At 44.2% G+C, this 23,569-nt stretch overlaps 1 non-coding gene across 1 annotated transcript; it reads right to left on the bottom strand.

The window, feature by feature from the left end:
* Positions 1-616: 616 nt before the first annotated feature.
* On the bottom strand, positions 617-699 carry TRNAL-CAG (transfer RNA leucine (anticodon CAG)). Its single transcript has one exon. It is a non-coding gene; the product is annotated as a tRNA-Leu (tRNA).
* Between the last annotated feature and the right edge of the window lie 22,870 nt (positions 700-23,569).

Below are 23,569 nucleotides of genomic sequence, written 5' to 3'. Positions count from 1 at the left end.
GCCTGGGACCCTGTCCAGATGGCTTTTGAATATCTCCACAGACGGAGACTCCGCAACTTCTCTGGACAACCTGTTCCAGTGCTCTGTTACCCTCACAGTATAGTTTTTCCTTATTTTCAGACAGAGCTTCCTGTGTTTCAGTTTGTGCCCATTGTTTCTCATCCTGTCACTGGGCACCACTGAGAAGAGTCTTGCCCAATCCTCTTTACACCCTCCCTTCAGATATTTACACACATTGATAAGATCCTCCCTCAGTCTTCTCTTCTCTAGGCTGAACAGTCCCAGCTGTTTCAGCTTTTCCTCATATGACAGATGCTCCAGTCTCTTAATCATCTCAGTAGCCCTTCACTGGACAGCTCCAGATCTCTCTTATACTGGGGAGCCCAGAACTGGACACAGCACTCCAGATGTGGCCTCACCAGGGCTGAGTAGAGGGACAGGATCACCTCCCTGGACCTGCTGGCAACACTCTTCCTAATGCAGCCCAGGATACCATTGGCCTTCTTGGCCATGAGGGCACATTGCTGGCTCATGGTCAACTTGTTGTCCACCAGGACCTCCCAGGTCCTTCCCCACAGAGCTGCTTTCCAGCAGGTCAGCCCCAGCAAAACAAAGGTGTCAGGAGTGGGATTTGAACCCACGCCTCCAGGGGAGACTGCGACCTGAACGCAGCGCCTTAGACCGCTCGGCCATCCTGACTGATAGTGACACTGCTACTCTCAGCATCATGACATTAACTGGTACCCAATTTTTCATTATGTGTTCTCATTTCACTGTCCATAGCCATAGCGAAGCCCTTCAAAACCTCTCGAGAGCCTTCAGTTAAGTCCCCACTGTCACACAGGACAAGGCGCAACACCGACACTTGAGGCCAGACTTACCTCAACCACCCCAAGTGGGCAACAACATGATTGTTCTCGGCCACTGGGGGCTACAAGATACAAGACATATCTGCAGAGCAAGAGGGAAGCTACAGGTTAGGCTCAGGCAGACCACTTTTGTGACAGACACCCTCCTCGCTGTTCTGCAACAACAGGCCGCTCACCCAGGACTACAGGCTGGTTAAACAAGAATGACATGTAGGATATTTCCTAGCAGTAAAGGCCAGTTAAGTGAAGTAAATAATCTTCAATGACCTGATGTGGTGCGATTGCCCTAGATTTCCTTACTTTGTTGGTTTTCAAGCTGCTCTTAATCTTTGGACATATAATTCCCTTCAAAACAGTTATGTTCTGTCCTTGATCATATGAGATCCCATTACCACACTTTCCCCCAAAATCATCTCCATCCCACTGTTTTTTCCTGTCATGACCAGAGACGCATTTCGTTTTCCTAAAACCAATCCATATCCATACACACAGAGCCACCATGCCTACAATTCCCTTCCACCCTTCAGTGACAAACATCCTTCAAACTACTTCTCTGTTCCCTCACATCCCCCTATTTCCCATACCTGAGAAACAGATCCACTCTGTTATTCTCCAGAAATGACCATTCCCACCCTCATGCCATCAGCTTTTTCTTCACTTCATTTAAAATGGAGATAATCAGCAGGAAAGCGCCTTGTCTTGGTGGCATTCAAAATTGGTCCACTGTTAGCTCTTTAAGTCTTTTGCTCTCCCAAATCATTGACACTTATGTGGAGAATCCAGTCATATGCAGCAAGAACCAAAGGCACAAGAGATTGAGAGGGATTTGTTAAATGGTGCAGACACAGTAACTTGATCTGCTTTCAGACCATTTTGTTTTGCAGACCATCCCACCGATATTAAGTCTCTGTCAGAGGAGACTGACAGGTACACAACAGAGTGAACCCTGGAAGGCGAAACTCAACAGCCAGCATGGGAGAGGGGAGAAGGGAGAGATGCTTTCTTCTGTCATATCCTAAATACAAAGAGGTGTGAGACAGAAATCAATGAAAGCAACAAGGCAAAGCACTGCCTGACCCTGAGCAATAGAAAAGAAGTCACACTGTGTGGTAACTGCAAGAGTGGGCATTATTGACAAACAGAGAAAATTCAATGCTGTGAGTGCATGTGCATTTTATCTTTGCAAGATAATGGGAGAATTAGTGTTTTGGGGGGGAGAGGTTTCACCTCTTTTTCAATACTCATAGTGCTGACCTTGCCAGTACGGTTGTCTTCAGTCACAGTGAGTTGAAATCAATTGTATTTTGTCATCTTGTCCTCCTGTTGCTGAGTGGTGACATATATATTCCTTAGCACATACAGGCCAGGCCTCCCTCCCTGGCCCCCCTCAGTGCTGGAGCAGCTCCCATCGACCAGGAGAGGGAGCTCCCAGTTAACTTGTTGGCCGCACTGGCGCACCCAGGTGAGAGACTTCCTTTCCAGCGTTTCCAAGGAGTCTCCGCTAAACAATGAAGCACGTTAAATCCTTCACAAATCACCTGCTAGGGACTGAAAGGAGTCTGAAGGTGCAAGGCACTCACTTTCCTCTGAAATTTGACGGAATTTGGGGGCCTAAGTCACCTCCTTAAAGCTGGCGTATTTAACAGGAGGCTATTTCAGAGATTGCTGGTATAGAGGCGGCTCTTTACAGAACACAAGGGTACCTCTGGTGGGAGCCCACCAGGCTGTTGGGCACTTTGGCTGTCCTGCACCACACTTCTATCGGTTTGGCTTTACTGTTCCACTGGTTCTCTGTTTCCTCAAGTCACTCTAAAAAAATAAGGATTTACCTGTGCCAAGCCATGTATTGTCCTCATTTTTGTCAGAGACTATCACCTCCTGAGTTTTCACCCTCTCTCTCTTGCCCAATGCACCTGGGAGAGACCGCTGGTTGCACTTCTAAGAATGTGAGCATTGTCTAATTTTTTTCTTTACCTGTGAAAAACAGAACAATGCGGGGAAAGCTCATTGGAAGAAATGACTTTTGCACCGAAACCTGAAAGCAGGTGTGGGGTCACAGAGGAAAGTGAAAATTCGGTCTCCTGACCTCAAAACACCATGACACTTGGCCATCACTGTTCCTGTGGAAAGGAGCTGTGATGAGTGGCAGTGAAGGTGGGTGGGTACTACCCTGATGGGAATGGAAGGCAAATTCCTACTCTTTTGTTTCAGGTCATGACTGATGTGGGGTCCCATAGCCTTGCAATAGGAGCAGCCTTGCTACAGGCAACGAGTAGCAACATCAGTGCATAGCTAATAAATGTAGCTACTTAAAAAACCATGTTTTTGTGCAGCAAAGACTAGAAAAGTCAGCACATGGAAAAGAGACCTGGAAATTTACTCTGCAAACATAGGGAAATCAATACAGGAGCAAAGCACTGGTGTGATATCCTGTATTTAACCCAAAGGAGAGAGATAAAACAGCAAAGAAGCCAGGCTGCATTTGGTTTTGTCCATCAGTCAAGCTCCAGGGGCCAATCTTTATTACAGGCAATGATGTAAGAGGTGAAAAGAGCCCAAGCCAAAATAAGTTTGTAGTACGACAATTCAGAAAAAAATGTCAGCTATTCTGACTCTTGAGCCTTTGATCTGACTTCACATTTGGTCTGACCTTCGGCTCTTACTCGTTGCTAAGGATGCTAAAAACGAGTAGCAGGGCACTTACAGCCAGAAGTTAAGAGGTCAGCTTTCAGGGCCTGGAAAAGCAGCCAAACTTGAACACTTACATAAATTTCCTTGATTTTGAAATCTGGACTGCCAGAGATTTCTACTATCAGTAGTGCCTGAAATAGCACAACAGCTTTTTTTTTTTCCTGGTATTTTGCTTCGGTTTGGGGGTGAGAGGGAACAGATTCTTAAAAATCTTCACATTCCTCAGAACTATCCAAAGAATTCTAGGCATCAAACCAGTGCTCTGGGAACAGCAAATAAGATTATTCATGACTTAGTTTCTGGACAACACACAGGTATTACTGAAGGAAGTGAATGTGGTGAGTTAGTAACAAACAGCAATCATAATGCTAACAAGTGTGATCATCTCCTAACATGTTTGAGTGCATACAGTACAGGACTGTAGCTCAGGTGGTGAATAATATTTTAAGACTCCTACTTTATGGTTTTGGTACAAATCTATGTCCAGGTTCAGCAAAAGATGCAAAGACTTGGAAACTTTCAAGCAAACATATCCAAAAGTAGGAAGCAATGTGTGATTTACATTTGAAATGAGAATCCTAGAAGTCATTCATTCAGGAAATGCATATGCTACAAGTTCCATACTTTCAGCATTTCAGCATAGAATACTCCTTCTACACCTATTATCGCTTTTTTTTCTAGTTACAAATACTTTTGAAGGGTATATTATATGACTTTGGAATTAAAACGGATGATGACCCTCCAAATGAGTGGCAGTTGAAATGAATATCCAAAACAGGTTTCCCCCAATGCAAGCTCAAAAAAGTGCTCAGAAGAGAAGTCAGCAAAGCAGTAGCATAACATGAAATACTTAGAGCTATGTATAATTAACTTGTAACACTGAAAGAAAATTCCATTATTAAACATAAAAATAGCAAAGCAGCTGGAGAGGAAAAGGTTACCGAAGAGATGCTTAAGTCAAGTGACAGAACAATCCTTCAGAGTTTCTTTAGACTTTCAAATAAGATATAGAACAAGAAAGAGAATCCAGTGGGGAAGAAACCTTGTAGTAACATTGCCAAAGATAGATGACCTGCCCAAATGTAATACCTAGAGAAAGTACACATCACTCAGTGCAACATCACCACAGAACGGAGCAAATTGATGAGCAGGTCTGAAAAAAAAGAGGCAAGTTTCAGAGCACAGAGCTCACACAACAACTACACCACTGCTTTCCAACATATTAAGTGTAGAGCAGCAGGCACCTCTTGTAAGAAATGCTAACAGGCTACTGCAGGGTCTTTAAAAGTGTGTAACAAAAGAAACATCTCTGGAAGTTTATAGCATATTATGGGTTACTAGCAAAAATAATCAAGGTCCAAAAGATTGTGGCACTGAATATGTACTTGGAGACGACTACATCAGCCAGTGGCCTTCAATTACAACTGGAGTCTGGAAAGAGCATGTAACTACTCCACTGTTCTCTGTATGGACTGGGTCACAGTCCACAGAGGATGAGATCATCACAGGCAAATAAGAAATGTAATGCAATATTGTAAGACCTATCTGGATTATACTAGGCTTTGTTGATGATATTGCCCAGATCTGCTCAATACATTGTTGAAGGGAAGGAGGGACTACTGTTAGCACACGAAGCCAAACAAATGGTCTTATTTATCAATAAAATTTGTGTTTATCATAAGAAAATATATGGCTGTCATTGTCCTAAAGGCACCCATCAAACAGATGAAGAAACATTAGAAGAGGTAAATAATTTTACCTGCTGTATAGTAAGAGGGAAGACTATATTAGGCGTTAGACAGCAAAACATTAAAAAAAAACCACAGCAAACAAGTATCATGATTGGCACTGCTACAAAAATATTTACTTTCACTGTCATCACAGCCTAAAGTCACAAAAATCTATGACAGTGACTGACAGGAAAACTAAATCATAATAAAATAAATGGCTGTAGAAGAGCCTTGGAGTCCACTGGAAAGAGTTTCTCCAAAAAATTCTAAGCTGACTTATCAAGAGCAGAAGGCTGGACAGTCCCAGGACAGGTTAGCTACATGATTCCCATATCAAGTGTTAGCATCTTCTGGAAAAGAGAAGAAGAAAGTGACCTAGAGGAACATTTTACAGACCAAAGGAGGAAAAAGCTCAATTCATCAATGTGACATTCAAAGTCCTCCACAGACTAAAATTCTGGCATTTAGTCTGACTCCAAGCCCAGATTAAACGGCAGAAAGTAAGGGCACTATATGCATTACAATGTCTGGGAAGATGAAAAGAGAAAAGTAGAAAACTGATTGGTATAGGATGTGACTGTGGCAAGTATAGTAACTTCATAAAAGACAATAAAAGGTTTCAGATCCGTGTGTGATGAAGCACAGAATCTGTTGTCACACCGGTAAAGACAAAAATGATAGTTTGTTCTCAGTTCTTTTACTTCAGACAAGAAAGCTGCTCTCCACACAGGGCACAAAAGAAGTGTTATTCACTGATCCAATCTGAGTCATTAAGTATAGATGGGATTTTTACACCTATTTCTGAAGAATATGCATTGGCCCCGGTAGAAGGTAGCTGTTCTCTTCTAGATGGACAGTACAGCAGCTCCTGTTTTCTGACAGGACACATACAGATCGTGTTGCCTGCTTCTATACCTACGCAATCAGAATTAAATAGTACTCATGGGCTTAGCTGTTCCCTATGAAAAATGTTCTAAACTGCTAGAGATCGGAAAAGGCACTATAGTACCTCACTGCAGATCACTGCGTGGACACTGAACATGGATGCTGCATTTCCTGTGCAGGAAACAGTTAGGAACAAAAAGGATACCAGCAAAAGTGTCTGGATGCTCACCTACTACACTAATCTCTTTAATCAAAACTAAGAAACCAAACTACCAAGCAGGCAGCATTATGTGAACCAGGTTATGAGCTAGGGTATATCATAGTGGAAAGGGTAAATAACCTGAAAGGGGCCTTTGAATGAGACTAAGATTGTTCCAAGTTGAGTGAGCTGCACATCGCTCCAAGATTTTATCCTTGTACTTTCTGGCATTTTGATATTTTTTGACCTACCACGTATTGTTCCAGGATACTTTCCAGGAAGCAAAAATAGTTCAAAAATCATAAATGCTTCATTGTTAAATGGCAGGGTCTGATTCCACTTTCACACTGCTTTCAAACTTTGTAAGCTTTTGATTTAATTGGCATTACTGCCAATTTCCATCTGGGTGGTAAATCATCTGATATTCAAAGCATATTTCACTCAGCGAATCAGATACGACTGCACTAATTACCTTATGGGAAGGAACACAGCTGGCCCCTTCCAAAGAAACTGTAAGGAACAGGATTTCCCCAAACCATGGATAAGCGAAGGGAGCATGGACTTTGCCGTCTCAGAGACACAGAAGTGTAGTGACACAGTGATCTAGTTCCCTAGAGCTTTTTCCCAAAGTGCATGTCATCTGCCTTACCTTCCAATTCTCCAAACTAATCCCCAAATATGAAGAAAGCCTAAGCGCCTGCCTCCAGTTTAACATTAACCCTCACCTTCGCACAGCCAGATCCGAGGTCCAAATAGCCCAGATTTCCTCCCTTACTACAGCCCTGCACAGCCATAAAGTTCTAAGACACGGTTTAGCCCTAAGTGTTTCATTCAATACAAAACTAATTTATCCAGAGCGCTCGGGCTCTCTTCCACTCGCCTTTAGGAAGCAGAAGAAAGATCTCACTGCCCGCATCATTTCTGGGATGTTCAGCCAGTGTTTTGCATGCTCGCTTTCATTCCCTTGCTTTTGGCTATGCCCTTGTGTCCCGCTTTAAATAGTGTCTTGCCTTCCTCATTGCCTAGCAGTTGTCATCATTTAAATGAGCTCTACAAAATTTCTCCTTTCTTTGTTCTTCATAAATCAATCTCCACAGTTCTGCTGTTTATATAGTTCCATACTGGGAACCCGGTTACTTCCACAGCTTAGCGATTCTTTTTTTTTTTTTTTTTTGCACTTTAATTTTCATCTCCGCATTAATCTTTTCAACAGGAAGAACACCATAAATATTTTAGTGACTCAGTCTGCTGCTTCCACTAAGCATACACATGTCCTCTGCAACTCCTAACACTGGAGCACCAAGCCCACTCCATCTGTTGAGATCAGAGCAGGCTGCTGGGAGGACTGGAATAACGGAGATGCAGCCATCTGTGCTAATCAGAGTCACTTACAAGGTTACTCCCACCTGGGAAGGAAGGAAATAACAAGCAAGCAAAAAAAGATAATTCACTTTAAGCAGTCCATTGGAAAATTGTATTACCTCTGGCATTCTGGACAGACACCAAGTTAGGTAATAATGTTCTGCCAGCATAATGTCAGCCTGAAGTTTAATTTAACTAATGATCTAGTCACAAACTATGCTAAAGGAAAAGATCCAGCTGTGTGTGAAGTCTGGTTCTACCTCTTCCACTGACTGGCTAAATGGCTATAGGTAAGTAACTTTAAAAAACCAAATCAAAATCCTAGCAGGACAGCAGCAATGAATCATTAGCACTAGTGACAAGCCTAGGACCATCAGAGCTTTGGACTGGTGCCAAAGACAATAAACTTTTCTGTTACTGAACACCAGAAAAGTTCACTGTGCTCAGCTCTACACAACACCCAGCACAACACCGTATTAGTCCTTGACAGAAGTTTTTAGATACTACTGGAAGAAAGACTATTAGGCAGACTGTAAGCATCCCTCCTTCAGGGTTAAAACTGAGAAGTCATATCTGTTTCTACAAGCAATGGCACACAAGAGACTGCTGTAGCTATCACAGTATCTGGCCATTTTTGTCTCTCCCAGTCATAAATGGAGACAAGTGCCTGTTTATGGCCTGTGATGCAAGCCCAGACCGACACTGGAACTCATGCTCAGGGTCTGCAGCAAGCAGCTTAAGTTCTCTACAGCTGTGTGCCTTTCTCATATAGAGAGGGTATGTTGGATTTGGGGGGGGGGGGGGGGGGTGCTGACCTGCCAGGTGTGCTGCTGAAAGAGCTGCAAATATCCCTAAATAAGTGCTTGTGGTTAAAGTATGCACTTATCTAATATATGTTCAAGTCTCAGCTCTGCCACAGCCTTCTCAAACATTTAATGTAACCAGCCATCTTTCATCTGCTAACAGGAATAACACCCATTTCTTCATAGCTCCATGCACTTGTACTATTGCTATAGTCAGTAAGCCCTAACGATATGAGATGTCTTACTAAGTGCAGAAGGGCTCAGAAACACATGGTGCTCAGGTAGATTTCCAAGCATTACTGTAATACAAACACCAATAAGATCCTGCTATGTCAGCTGATATTTTCATAGAGAAGCACAATTCAGAAACAGAAGATGATGCGCTGCATCAGCTCAACCAAGCAGGACTCAGTTTGGCTCCTTATGGCGTAGTTACATGTTACATTGGGATGTCCATCTCCATTCTCGGGAAGAGGTGGCCTAGCCTCCCACGAAAGCTGAGGCTTTAACACACCCAGTCTCCTCACACTCCTGATACATCGGCTCCTAAAGACAGCAGGCAGATCCAGGGGCAGTGATGGTGAAGTGAAAGGGGCTGACTTGATCAATATTTCTAGCGGAGTTGATCAACAGTAACATTAAGCAGAGCCAGTTGGTGAAGATGGCATCCGACTGGGAACTACGTATTGGGGGTTCAGTCCCCGCCTCACTGCAAGATCTAATTTCCCTTCTGTGGTTCAGTTTCCTCACCTGTAAGATGGCAATACTAATACTGACCTCATCTCTAAGGGGTTGAAATGTGCCACATCCCAATCATGTTTTTTGGAACATATAATACCAAGAAAGAAGGCAAATTGGCAAGTGTAGTGCAAGGGACCATTGTTAAGACAAACAACGTGACAGCAAAAGAAAGACTGTGAGTTGTTGTTGTTGTTTTTTTAATAAAAAACACATTGCTGACCCCTGAAATAGTGAGAAATCCATTGCTTGGGAATGCTAAAACTAAATCAGATTTCACTCGAGGAAACACTGTGTCAATATCAGGAATGTAGACTAGATGATCTGGTCACCCTTCTCCCCTCAATGCTTATAGTGCACTGATATCATGACAGCTTTCACACTGAAAGAGCACTTAACATTACAGAGGTTACATGAAAAACAGGAAGTAGAAAAGAGACTAAAACAAGGAAATCAGTACATTCTTCTTGCAGGAGAAGCCTAAGGGCATGACCAAAAGACAACACTGAAAACAGAAGAGAAGGGAATGGCACAAATAAAAGCCTAGAGAGGAAGTGAAATTATTTTTAGTACTTGAAGACATGGCCAGTAGTCTCATAAAGATGCTCAGAGAAGGAATGGCTCCCCCTGAACAAGCAACATACCCTCCCACAGTAATTTCACAGACTGGGAGACTTGGGTCATCCCAGGCTGAAAAAAAGCAGGCGGCCCAAAGGGCAAAGTGCCAGATCTGGTAGCAGGGGCTAAATTCTCTTCCATAGATCATCAATATCTAGTGATGTGAGCCCAGGCATGTCACTTCCACTCTTGGTTTCTTTCATTCCTTCTGTTTTACCTAGACTCCCACCTGGGGACATTCTTATGGGGAGTTTATACAGTGCCCTGAACAAGCAAGCTCTGATGTAGACCTGCAACACGTGTAAACTTTGGCCAACCCAGCTCCTTGGGAGCTGGTACGGGATAGCTCCCTGGGATTTACCAGCAATGGGGCCCATCCAAGACTGCGGTTTTCAAGGTATGAGACTGCTTCATGTATTCAGGTGAATATCCAGGTCTTCATCTGAATACACAGTCCTCTTTACAAGTTTTTCCTGTTATCCAGTGCAGTTTTCCCTTTCCTTACTTCAGTACTTTACCTCCTCTTCTGCCCTCACAAGGGACCCTAAATAATTCCTCTTTTTTGGTTTATCTACAAAACCATTTGTTGTGTCCCATCTCAGCTGTCTTTTATCCCAGTCTGACATACTGAGCACTTTAATCATTCCTATAAATCAAGTTTTCCAGGCCCCTCATCACTTCTCTTCCCTGTCAATTTGTTTCAGCTTCTCAGCAGCTCTCTGACTCCTGGTGCTCCCAATGAGAAAGGTATCACTGCTCATCAGCGTCCCAGCAACAGCCTCGCTAAATGAACAGCTCTGAAATAGCTTCTTGTCAGCTTACCACATTGGAAACATTCACCTTTTAAAAATTCTCTCAGACTGAATTATAACAAGGTTCCTCTCACATCACAGCAGTCATGTGTCCCAGTCAATGCTGCCATGGGAAAGAAGCAGGAGCACAGAGGGCACTGAACAGCCCCTCAGGTCAGAACAGCGTACAGGTGCTCAAAAGACCTGGAGCACATCCGGCATCTCGCAAGTAGCAAAGTGTTTCAGGACACCTGGGTTAAAGCCCAGTGTTGCCATCTGTGCCACCATACCATCTGTGGACAACCGTCTTCTGCCTGGTCCACTTGCAACAGCAGAAAGAGCTGCCTGGCTTTGAATACCACCACCTCCCTGCGATGCCACTTGTCAGTCCTTGAGCTGAGCAGGAACCTGCAGATGATCCTCCCTGCTTTTCATCAAGCAGTGATTGTCTGAGATCATGGAGAACATCTGGCCAGCATTTAACTTTGCATGCTATTTCTCTGGGTGGAGGGAGGAATGAAAATATTTGAAAACAGACATGGACCACCTCATGAGCTATTGTATTACTGGGGTATCCAATGTCCCTGCTACGGGACAGTGCTCAAGCCACACACACCTGAAGAATGCAGAATGCCCCACCACCTTTATTCCTCAGGTAAAGAAGGGAGAAACAAGCCCTGGATATGACTGCAGGTGGAGAACAGCCATTCTTTAGGCTAGAAGATTTATTTTGATTTACACATAAGCAAGGAAAGGCCTCCTATTCATATAGCTGTTAGCATTTCTTAGCAATATCTATTATTTGAAGAATACCATCTCTTTCAATATAGCAAAAAGCTAGAACTATCCCTCCTTTCCAACAGTTTACAGCAGCACAGGGAAAACGGATTTTTGCTGCTGTCCAGATGAAGGGCTGGGTGCTACTGCCCCAGAACAGGGAGATGCAGAGAAGGGAGGAAGGGAGGACCCAGCCAGGCAGAGTACAACTCTGGAGAGGAACCTTACTGCTTCTGTTGCTGCCAAGGGTACGGGAAATGTAAGGTTACAGCAGGGGCTGCTGCTGAGGGATGCCATTCCTCCTCCTCCCCACTCAGCAGCAACTGCAGTCCCACGCACTCTGTCTCCTCTTTTGGCAGCAGCCACCACAGATGTAGTTTTTCAGGGCTTTGGTCTAGGCAATAGCGCTGTGACTATTTTTGCTTTCCCTGGCAATCTGCTGCCCAAGGAGCTGTGCTTGTAGCAAAAGCCAGCCTTGAATCCAGCAATGTTTATTCAATCAAAATCAAGAGTGAATTTTACAGCCTTCTTGGCTTTACTTGCCAAGATACGAGCAGCAGCACACACCTGCATTGCAATGAAGAAGCTGGCACTGGAAAAGCTCTGTTTCAGCAGCAGCTGCTGTGCTAGCCAGGCAGACTCTGCATGAAATAGAAAGGATGGGTTAACACTATGGTACTACTCTGGAGATGCTGTTTACTCCACTCTCCCATCACACCGTGACAATAAGCAGATGACTTTGGACATGCCAGCAAAATTAGGTGCAGACACACAGTTCCACATCTCCTCCATGGGCTCTCTGGCACAACCAGCTACAGCCCAGCTTCCTTACAGAGTTTGTGTAGTCACATTAGCACAGCATAGAGCCTTCATTTAGAAGTCCTGCAGAGACAGGATATATCAGCTTGGCATCACACTATGCAGCTTTTGGATGTGAGCTGGCTGTGAGCTCTGGGCAGCCCAGAGCACAAGCAGAGCAAACGGGGTCTATCTGCGCAGTATGGCGTAGGCAATAACGCCACCTTCTCCTCTCCTGAGGATCGGAATGATACTTCCCCCCTCACAGATACTCAGACACTGTGCCAATAGAAGCCATAAAAGCACTGAAGACGGATTCAGTCCTAGCAATCTGGCTTGTTTCTGTTTTTACAGTATTGTAATGGTGATATGTCACATGGCAACACAGTAGAGACATTTGTTATAGGAATGAAGTCTGGGAAAGAGATGACTATAAAATCCTAAATCCCGTGGATTGTGTGTGGAGAGGAATCAGCTCTGCACTGTATCTTCCAGTTCGAGGATCAGCAAATATCAAATGAGGCTGGTGGGAGACAGGCTGGAAACAATCCGGAGGAGATGGTTCCTGGCCCTGCACGCAGGTAACTCGTAGACCTCACTGCACAGGATGCTCTAAACACTACAAGTTGATGTGGATTCAAGAGGAGGTTGGACAAATTCACAGAAGAGAAATCCTATGAGGATTACTAAAATACATACAGCCCATGGCCAGGTCAGGAAGTCACTGAGCCATAAACAATCTGCAGCTGAGAAAGTACCTGGGGGAAGCACCCCCGCTGCTAGACCTGTTATGCTGTGCTTCCCTGGCATTCACTTTTAGTTATTGTCAGAAACAGGATACTAGGTTAGATGAACATTTGACTCTGTACAGCTGTTTGTGTTCTGTCAGATTTGGGCTTATTAAGGTATTTGACATGTGTGCAGCTGATATTTGGAAGACAATCTACACACTACAAAGAGAGAGAGAGAGAAAGAGAAGCTATGAGCCATGAAACTCCAGAGTCATATTCTGAATCATTTCATGTGAACTCAATATGAGCTATTCTGGGTTAATATTACAGCACAAAAGAGAAGAACCAGCCCCCTCTGTGCAGAAAGACATCAGGATTTTACAACTACCTGTTTTTTTGCCCTGCCACAGACGCTGCACAATTCCTCCACAGCAAATCTGACACTGCCTTCAGTTAGTTACTCTATATGGCTCCCTCAATGGACATGTAACTGAGGTCAGATCTTAAAAATTAAATATAAGAAAAAAAGTGTTTGTTCTGTAACTTTATATTAAATTAGTTTTTATAGATTTTCTGGCATCCAAGAGAGACTTGCACATACCTAGCATCACAGCCGGTATCTAATGTCAATTCTGGACTCAGCCGGTTCACTTGCTCAGTATGACCATCAGGCTCACTGTATTAGCATATTCCATACCATTTTACAGCTTATGACATAAGAGTTTTCTTTTTTTTTTTCTCCCAAAGAGATCTCTGCATTCAATATTTTCCACCAAGAATACTGATTGCTCCAAGGCACTAAAACTTATGAAAATATGTATATACAGCCATTTCATTGCCTTCTGGATAAGAGCTGAAAATTCTTCATAAATTGATCTAACATCTGTTGTAGAAGAGCTGGAGACTGAAAATTTGGGACTAGCAGAATTCCTCAATGCTGGATTCTAGGTGGAAAATTGAGTTTTTTTCTAATCATGATTTCTGCTTGTATGAAACGGTTTACTTCCTACTTTCAAAGTTTTTTTTTTAATAGGAATGCTTTTGGCTAAAATATCAGTTTCTCAGTAAAAATATATGAACCATTATTTTCCAACCAACGTTGCTGAGTGATAGCAACTGAAAGAGACCAAGCTGATACTATACGCTCCACCACACAGCACAAACGTGTCCTCAGTTCCCTAAGCAACAAGTGAAGTTCCACTTACTCCACGAGCTGCACCAAGTTACTCTGCACCGTTCTGGTTTGTACCAGTCACAGCCTTGCACTGACGGATGGCACTTTGCCCCTTACCCTTTTTGTTTCCAAGGCCTGTGATTCTACTGCCTGGTCAGTATGTTTTACTGCAGACAGTGTACATAACTCAAAAACAAACCAAAAGGGGAAAAAAGAGTGCGCCTGAAAAAAATTGTGTATTTAAACTTGGTTTCCAAAGTTACAGAGCCAAATAGGCCATACTTTAAAAAAACCACATACCATAAGTATGGTATGGATAGGGAAATGATCACACAGACCTTAGGTGCTTAACTGTTATTCGGGCCACCTTCAGGGTAGGAAGAGATTACTCTTGGGATTTGGAGGAAGAGAAAGCAGATCCCTCTCTTTCCCATGACATGACATAGTACAACTGTCCAGGTGCCACAAAAGAAACCTGAGGGAGGTGAGGGGCCACCTTTCTCTGACTCAGGTGGTAGTAGTCACTATAACTGGCATGACAGCAACTAGAAGCTCACTTTGCTACCATGGTTTTAAAAAGCGTGGTACAGCACAAGGAGAACCACTGCTTTGTTCTGGCAACAAATGCATCAAATTAGATGGACCAGTTGATCTTGTGGAATATAGACAATTCTTAACTTACAGGCGATTACATGCAGTTTCTGTGCTGTAAACTAGAGAAGCACTGAACAACAAGAGTGTGGGGAAATCCATGCAGGTGCTGCTTTAGCAAGTCCTGCTCAGTGCTCCTCCTTGCAGTTTTGACCCCATAGCTCTGAAAGCAATGTACTCCAGCCAGGGCAAGCTCACAGCAGCAGTACAAACTTACCAGACTTCAATCCAGGCAATGAGCCTTAGACCTTGTATACTTCTTGCCTACATTTTTATCACTAATCGTATTTAGGAACAGGATTGTAAACATCCCCCCTCCTTCTAGCCCACTTCATCCCCCAGTCTCAATTGCAGGAGGAGACCTCCTGCTACAAATGTATGCTGTATTTATCGAATCAGTTTTGTCAGCTAATCCTTACAGCCTCCAAAAGTATATATTAAGAGAAAAGGAAAATTTTAAAAAGGTTTCACATGTAAAACAACAGATCTTGAAGCACTTTAAAATCATTTATACATCTGCACAGCTTCCCCAACCCCGTTAGATCAGGTACAGATGAGAAAGCCTTTCGCACCGTGAAATCAGAGGAAACCAAGGCAGAGATAGACAAAGAGTGAGATAAGACAGAGCTCTGCTCTCCCCATGGCACGTTACACTGCACCACAGGTCACGCGCCCAAGCCATGAGCCGAGGCACCAAGCGCTGGTGCTCTGCCACGGCACAGCACAGCCTTTATCCAGCGCTCACCACCCACAGCGAGAGGGCAACAGAAGCAAGAAGATAGCTTGCAGCTGTGCCATCAGCGTGCGAGCTCTCTGCATATCCCATATTCTGCATTTTCTACCTTGCAAAGAGAACAGCTGTAGCCCGATTAAAAGGAAAGGGATAGTAACCAGGGTGCAAACCCTAACCCAGCAGTTGCCCTCAGCGAATTAAGAGTTTGCAGCAGTCTCATTCCCAGCACCAATGATTCTGATCATTTCTTCAGGTTAATGACACAGTCACGGCATGACAGTCTGCTCAGCCTTACACACAAAGCTCTTCTGACTTTACTACACCTTCAGCCTCTTGTCAGTGCTGAACCAGCATCAGCAAAATGGCAGTTTTCTACCTGCTTTCTATCCTTGCTTTCAGGCACACAGCATTAAGCCAGGATCCACACTGCCTTAATCCTTGCAAAAGCCCGTCATCTGAGCAAGTTACCCTGTAATAATACTACAGAGCCCAGGTACTTCTCAGAATGTGGCAGCCTGCAGTGGTTGCTTGGGTCCAGACACAATCAGCCTCAAGCACAACTCAAAGCAGGAGCAATTCCATTTTTATCACTGAATGACTGTGCTTGGAAAACAGAAATGCAATTTCTGATGTCTTCCATCATAAATATTAGATGGATTTATTCTGCTGGTGTGTTAAAGGACTGGCTTACCTGGGGCTAAAACATACTCACAGAGAACATGAGGCAGGCTCACACGCGAAGATGCATTAGCAGCATCCACAGCTGATGACATACATCAACTCTAACAGTAAAAGTTACTTTTTTGGGGGGTGGGGGAGAGGGGAAGAAAGCAAGTGAGAAGGGATCAGGATCCAGCTTACACCCCACCTGCACTGCTAGATCACATTGTTGCTCATTGTCAGCCATAAAACGATCACTAAAACAAACCAAAAAAAGAGATGGCTGTGATTTCCTCAGATCTCATGCTGGGAAACTGTCAGATAATCTATAATCTTTGCCTCTCCTCTGCCATAATCGTGCAATAGTTTTGTCAAAGGGAGCTGTCACATACACACCCCTCACTTACATGCTGCATTTTTGCAGAGCTGCCAGCTGCATGGCGTCACTGTCAGCATGCATGGGGATTGCAGGTGCTCCCATTGCCAGCAGCTTCCCTAGGGACTCTGTGTCAGCTGCTGCACTGCTGAGATAAATTACCTTGTGCAACACGCTCTAGCAAACCCTGAGCAGATTTCTTTCAAAGAGGCAGAGCTGCAGTGTCTGCAGCGCAGCACTGTGCTCCCGTCTCCTTTTTATGAGGGCATGCCTCACAGAGGGTATACGCTTTCCTCAGAAAAGTGGCATGGTGTCAACTAGTAGGGCAGGAAGGGATGGCCACTGCAGAAATGATGCCGTGAAATACAGCTGGGTGCCTTACCCTGCCGCCTTGTTCTGCACTTACCACAGTGCTTGGGTGGGAAAAGGAAAAGGCAGGAAAATGATCAGTCAGCAACGATTCAGCTCTGCATTTTGGCAGAGCTGAGATCAGTTCCCAAACTCCCTACGTGACCTTTGAAATTCTGTCCCTAAGAGATTTTCTGCAATGTATTCAGATGCCTAAAATTACAAAAAGATAGCCACAGCAGGATTTTAAGAGACCCAGGTCTCCAACCCAGTGATTTTAATTCAGGGAAAGATTTGAAAAACAGAACAAAACACACATACAAACCATAAACTACCTGTCTGAATAGCTTTGAAAATGTGACAGTCTCTCCATGCTTTAGATCCCCATCCCTAAAACAGAGGATATAGCATGTTCCTACTGCACAGAGCTGTTGTGAGTGTAAATATAATGTACTGCCACATACTACCCAGGTGCCTTGCAATGAGAACCACTTTTTTTTTTTTTTTTTAAATATGTAAGCAAAAGACAGAAGTGGGGTAGCATTAGAGGGGTTAAATAATTAGGCTAACTAGGGAATTCATTTGGTTTAATCACAAGAAGCACCCGATTCATTCAGTGCACACCACAGTTAGTTAAAAACACAATGAGCATAACAGAAGTAAACAAGAGAAGTGGCTGTAGCCCACAAAAAACAGCATTCCTTAATTCCATTTTCCAGGAAAAAATAAAGATCAATAATCCTCTCCTCTAATGTCCTCCTTTGAGCAGTTTCTCTCCCACAAAGCAGAGTCTAATTAAGCCTCTCCATTTATCTGCAAAAGTGTCTTCAGTTAGGAAAGGCAAAACATGTACTAGCTGCAAGCTGGAAAGATGAAGGTTCCCACTGCTTTCACAAACACCCCAAGAGAAAGAAAAATGCCAATAGAATAGCAAACTGTAATCTAGAAGCTACTGACCAGTGGGGTCCCTCAGCTGCTAGGCTGCCAAACACTGAACTTGCAGGTAATCCTGGATATCCGGCTAGTTTATTTCACAGTACCTTAAGACTGACACATTTACATGAACACCTGAGTGTGCTAACCACACTGAGATGCCATTTCATATCTTAGGATCTCTGCTTCACATGTTGTAGATTGCTTGATGTTTGGAGAAAATAAATGCACATGAGTACATGTGGCTCTCCAGGAATTGATCCGAGCCTGGTGCTGCTCAGAAACAGATTCCTTATCCCCATACCAACAGCACGTGAGCCCTCATTTGTGCTTTGTGCCCATTTCAAATTAGGCAGCAACACAAACAAGAACTCATAGTAGATACGCAGTGTACCTAAAATGTGCCCACTGGAGGGACTGAATGCTCCCTGGGTGCAGCGTGTCTCACCCAAGCACCGGTGCAGCCCATGGAAGTGAGGTGGAGAGCAAACTGTGTTTTACATGGCAGCTTGCCAGGTCACCAGCCCCTCACTTCCACAGATGGAAGGAGCCATTCCTCATGCCATTTAAAGTACCATTAGCAGCTATTCACTCTAAATGGGCTAGTAGATGCCCAGCTGGAAGGACCAGGTTAAAAATTCCCAGTAAGACCATTCCGTTGGGCTTTCGATGGTTTGTCAGGCTGCTGCATGATGAAAACGCATCTTAGTGAGCAAGATGGCATTATTCAGAACCATTTGTCTAGGTGTGGCAAACTGCACAAAAAGCAGGAATTTACATCCATTAAGATACACATGCAGGCAGCATTTTCATTGCTTGGTGCAATTAGAGTAAGGCATAACATCCAGTTCCGGCTGCCCACGAAGAAGTATGGCTATTCTTTCAGGAGCTCAGATAAGATAATGCATCAAATGACACTTGCAGCCATTACAAACCCAATTCTGATGCAAGACCTGATATCTTATTGCCCAGGCAGACTCAGTAATTTCATTAGGGCCACCGAAGGAGTAAATGAAGCAAGCATTTGATCTCAAGCAGCTCTTAAGATTACAGTCGCAGCCTTCCATTAGGGCTCTCCATGACATGATGTGCTCTGTCTCCCGGCCCTGTGTTGCGCATCCAGCCCTGTCCTGGCATCAGGATCTGGTACATGCTGTTCACCCTCACGCACGTTCCCATTGCATCACTTGTGGTGTCATTTAAACATCGCAATGAGACATTATGCCTTTTTCCTAGGAAACTTCCAATTCTGGAGGTGCCCAGAGGAAGGCGATTGGAAAACCTCATCTCTGGATGAGGATAAAGAAATGTGAAGGTCAGGAATACTTGTAACCCGGTACTGCCTTCCCAGGTATGTGTATGGCAAGGCACATATGGATTGTATGTAAGTTGGCTATGTACTGTTCCCTTATTGTATAAGCAAAGGGCCACTCCATCGCTAAATCCATCGGTTTACACAGGGCCTTGCAGCCGCACTAAAACAATTTCCAAGCTGCTACATTTTGGCTCAGATCTATTGAGCAGACAGAGAGCTGCAACTGACCTCCAGCCCTAGAGGCAGCCAGAGAAGCAGGGCATGAGCTGGAGCTGGCCCTTTTGCCAGCTACAGATTGCTCTTGTGGCACCCACCAGCTCCCCTTCTCCCAGACACAGGCTGCGTTCAGTCCTGCCCTCTCCTCTTTGGCGCCAAGCAAGCAGCCGTGCCAGAACAAATGCAGATGGCTAGCCTGGAGGCTGTCGGCACGCCAGGAGATCAGACAGGCCAGGAAATAGTTGCATGCCACGATATGAACAGTAAAGAGTGAATTTATCCTGGAGAATCCAGTTCACTGTGTATTTAAACACAAGCCTCAGTCACCTGCTCCTCCACTAACTGTAAAAGCATCTGGACAGCTCATCCCACCACAAGGCCTAATAAGCAAGGGAAGAAAGAGTCAAGTTACACATACTCCTCTGCTCAGCTTCTCTTCCCAATCCAAGACACCTACCAAACCCCCATATTTCTCTACCCAGTTCTCTCACTTCAAAATGAGACTATATTTACTCAGTAAAGAGACTGTCATGGACTAAACCACTTGAAGCCACTTGCCTGCCAGATTTTCCAGAGATCTCTACTACAGTACAGGAGACACTTGTGAGACATAACAATTGCATATACTAAGATGTTACAGCCACAGGCTCCTCAGTGAGACCCACACTGATACTTCCAGACAAATGCTTGTGATCAGAGGTAAGTATGCATACGGATATTAAAAGAGAACAGCTTTAAAAAAAAAAAAAACACGCTAGAAAGTTTGTTTCCCAGGGAAGGAAAATTAAGGACTTAACACTAGAAAGTACTGAAAGAAAAATGTTGTTGAAGGTAGAGACAAGTGAAGTCACAGAGAGGCGCAGCCATCCTGCTTGTGCAACAACAGCACCCATTTTCCTTTCATGACCGCTTCGTAAATACCTACTCTGTCTGCAGCGCAAGCCTTTCGAGCAGAAGTCCTGCCTGCACGCCCCCGGGGAACCGCTGCCCAACCTCGATCAAATCAAGCCGGCCGAGCGAAGGCGAGCAGTGTGGCCAGCCCACATGCCGGTCCCACAGTGTCAGGCCATGCCAGTGGCCGTGGCACCCAGCAGAGTCACCTCTGTGAGCGGGCGCTGCTGTCACAAAGGCCCCCGTGCCGCCTCGCGCTGCCCCGCGCACCCAGTTCCCGCGCCCGCAGAGGAGCTGCACTACCCCAGCCCTTTCTCCCATTTCCCCTCGCTCACTTTCCAAAGGAGCGCTCTTTTGGGGAGTACACTCATATGGATGTAACATCTTTTTTCTCCCAAAGCCAACAAAGGCTTTTAGCAGATAAAGAGATATGAGGATGGCAAAAAATCACATTGGGAACCCAAGTCTCCTGCTGGTGTCACACTGAAAGAGTTCAGCAGAGGTTTTAAGTGTGCTGCAACGGGCTACTGAAGGCACATTCACATAGATAAATTTATCTGCTCTACAGGGAAGACGGAAGAGTGTATTTTTAGGGAGCAGAGAGAGATGGAAGGGGAGAAGGCAGATTTGGGTAGCAGTAGCACTGCTGAAATGGAGCCCTCCGCATCACCCCCAGCACCTAGCAAGTCATCACCTTTGGTACTTTTGGGGTACCAAAATGCTAAAATAACATGCCATAAGAGGTTTATCAGCATCTTCACTTCATTAGAAAGCATCTTTCATTCTGCTGTCCTCACATCTTTGCAAGACCTGAAAGGATCGGGCCACTGCAGCCCAACCTGCAGTCTGATGAGTTTTGTTTAGCTTTGTAGACTTCTAGAAAGGGTTTTTGAAGGATCTTTAGCACCTTGGTGCCTCTTAGGAGAGCTCTTCACCAGTGCACACACCTCCCTGACACTCCCATTCTGACAGCCAACAATTGCAAATAAATGTAAGGCAATGTGCATGCACCGATTCCTCTCCGATAGGTATAATCCACCTAACTAGGTTCAATCCTCTTTCACTTCCTCTTCCCAAACTAAAACTTACCAAAAAGCCCAGGGGTGTTTTCCAGCTCGGTGAAATACCCTCCTCTGATGTCTTTCTGCTACCACCGAGCATGATGAAAGTATTCCCCTAGCCATGACTAAACCAAAAACCAAAAGCACTTTGACTTGGCAACTTCAAAGACAAAATTCCTCACTGTCACCTTGTAATGGAAATTAAGATTCAGTCTGACTCATAAGGAAGCTGGTGCCACTTCACAATTAGAAAGTGATGGGATGGGTTCACTTGATATGTGAATGATTTATGGCCTAATGCGCTTAGTTATATGAGCACATTAGGGCTTCACTGACTAAATGATGGCACACAGTCATTCATTTTCCTGAAAAATGTATAGAAATCCAAAAAAAGCTGCCTGCCTCAGTTTCCTGACTGAGGTTCTTCAAATGTATGCATAGGTTTTAACACCTTTGCCCTGGAGGTGGGCAGGGAGAAGAGCAGGGGAAAGTTATTTTAAGATAGCCAACCCATCTTACCAGCACATAGCATTGACCTTCACACGTACATGGCCAGACACATTATGAACTTACAATAGGGAGCCACAAAGTCTTGCTTCACTTGGGTCATTTCTTTATACTTTTTCTTTCAGACAATTGGCTTCTTACAGCAATGACTATATTGACTCCTCTGCCTCAGTCTACTTTTACTGTCCTTTTGTCTTTTCTGCTGCACTACACTGCTGATCCCATCTCCCTCTATTTATTTATGTCTGCAGCAATACTATGTATGTCTTGATCTCACAAAACAGTGTTACCACCCAGTTGGTTATCTGGACCATCAGGAGGTAAGGTCAAGAATGGAGGAGACGGCACTTTTCTATGACAGTGCCAGAACACAAGTACAAATACTGAAGCTCTGTAAATGGAAGGGAAGAGCTGAGAAGTAAATTAGACATTCAATGTTAGAAGGAGTACAAGTATAGTAACATGTACTTTTGGTTAAGCTCACACTTACACATGTACATTAGGAGTAAAGGAGAAAACCCAGCCTGGCAAGATTATCCTCTCACCATTGTCGAATCAGGTGCAGGCTTCTGCAGGGAAGAGGTACCAAGACCAGCACTATCCAGCCTGCCTACAGTATCCTCCTCTCCCTTCCATTCTTGGCAAAAAAAAACCCCTGGAAACTGTGTTGCACACAGGCCCAAGGTAGGACATGTCCCAAGGATAGCACAGAAGTTTTCAGGATCCAAGTTTTCTTGAGTTGGAAGTTTCACAATAAGCATGGAATATGGGTAAGGCCTTGGACACAGAATTCTCACCTGTAGTTGATATACAATGTTGAATGTATGCTATGAAATGTCAGGACTCCAGTGGGAACAGCACAACGTAAAACAGTCCTCTTATTTCTCCTCACACATATTAAAAAAATAAAAATAAAAATCTGTTCCTTGCAAGCAACAGTGTTGGATTGGCTGACCTGAGGTTATTTTTCCTATTTTCTGTTCCTACTGACTCCACAGAGGCAACCCAGCCATGAAAAAGCACACTAAATTCTGCTCCACATCAGCAGATTTTTATTAAGTCCCAGTCATGAGTTCACAGACTATAAATTTCTTTGAAAGCAACGCTGTGATTCCATGTGATTATTTCCTTGATAACAAAGCTGATTTAAAAGATTCATGCTTATCTCTGCCTTGCATCGTTCTTCCCTTCTCATCTCTCCATTCCCCATCACCACCCCATGAGGAGGAAAAAGAGGAAAAGGGGAAAGGGGCGGGGGGGAAGAGAAAGAGAAGCCAAACACCAGGAGTTTTAGTTGCTTAAGTTAGTACCACCACTGAAAGTAGTATACATGTAACCATATCCTTAGCAAAAGCAACCTGCTTGCAAACGTCTTCAGAAGCAACTTCAGAGCTGTCGTTACTACTGATGATGGTGCATAAGTAGTAAAGGATTAAGTTTGACTTTTCAAACCCACAGCCTGACTGGAGTTCTGTGGCTTTCAAGAAGGGAGCTGTGCACTACTGAATCAGCCAGCAGGACGAATTCATTCAGGATTAGGCACAACTGCTCAGTTGCAGCTCTATTAATTGACTCAGAACACATGATCCAGTGTACAGGCCAGCTTTGTTCTTTTACCCCAGCTGCAGAAGAAGAGATTAGACTTGATGTGATGTAAAAGCTATGAGGCAAAATTACCTCTTTGACATTTTCTGACCAAATCTGAACTGGCA

Source organism: Apteryx mantelli, chromosome 1, assembly GCF_036417845.1.
Source record: "Apteryx mantelli isolate bAptMan1 chromosome 1, bAptMan1.hap1, whole genome shotgun sequence".
NCBI classification, from domain to species: Eukaryota; Metazoa; Chordata; class Aves; order Apterygiformes; family Apterygidae; genus Apteryx; species Apteryx mantelli.
The sequence above is the reverse complement of the archived record's forward strand: the minus strand, read 5'-3'. Positions and strand labels throughout refer to the sequence as shown.